Source organism: Ornithodoros turicata, chromosome 1 (assembly GCF_037126465.1).
Source record: "Ornithodoros turicata isolate Travis chromosome 1, ASM3712646v1, whole genome shotgun sequence".
In the NCBI taxonomy this organism is placed as follows: Eukaryota; Metazoa; Arthropoda; class Arachnida; order Ixodida; family Argasidae; genus Ornithodoros; species Ornithodoros turicata.
This window is the reverse complement of record NC_088201.1, coordinates 230,333,364-230,334,153: the sequence shown is the minus strand read 5'-3', so window position 1 is coordinate 230,334,153 and position 790 is coordinate 230,333,364. Positions and strand designations below refer to the sequence as shown.

At 51.0% G+C, this 790-nt stretch overlaps 1 non-coding gene across 1 annotated transcript; it reads right to left on the bottom strand.

Annotated features, from left to right (window-relative positions):
* Positions 1–503: 503 nt before the first annotated feature.
* Positions 504–576, bottom strand: Trnai-gau (transfer RNA isoleucine (anticodon GAU)). The gene has a single exon. It is a non-coding gene; the product is annotated as a tRNA-Ile (tRNA).
* Positions 577–790: the final 214 nt, after the last annotated feature.

The window sequence follows — 790 nt, the reverse complement described above, 5'->3', positions numbered from 1 at the left end:
AAGATGATGAATGGGGAGAGCCATCGCCAGGGGTGATGCTCTACCCCATTGCTGGTGGCGACGTTGGGGAATGAGCCCCTTCACAATAAGGATCGAAAGTCAAAAAAAGGTCAAAAGAGCTTTGAGCGCAGAGCGTTCATGGGCTGGATTCGGCCAGGAGCAAGTAAGTGAGCAAGAGCACCAGAGTGGTAGAAGGTGGGAGAGTCAACTTCTCGCAAGCGGTAAGGCCACTGAGCTGTAAAAGCCACATCAAGTCGCATGCGATGCATTAATGCAGCGTCTTCACGACAGGAGTTTCACTGCATGCGGAAAGCGAGCGTTGTATCTGCATTGCTCAGAATAGATGGGAGAGAATTTCGGTTGTTCATTGGCGGGGAGCCAGGGGTGACACGTGCAGATTTTGAGTCAGTGAAGACAGCCTACACCCGCCCGCGGGTGGTATGACGAACGCCAAGGCGGACTTGCTGTTTCTACGATGAAAGATGAAAGTCACTGAAAAGGTTAGCCAGCTGTAGGGATCGAACCCACATCTTCTGGATTATCGGTCCAGGGCTCTACCAATTGAGCTAAGCTAACACGCCTCTCAAGCGACTTTCGGGGTGCGTCATCTGAAGGGACGACAAACCAGCCACTCACTCTCACTCACCCTCCTTTCACTCTTACATTTTTGCTCACTCATACGCACATTCATACGACGGAAATCGACGCAAGCGGCACCTGTTGAACAAGAGAGAAACTGATGTTCTGAGGCTGGAACACATAGAAGGGACAGATACAAACAAAGCCTCAA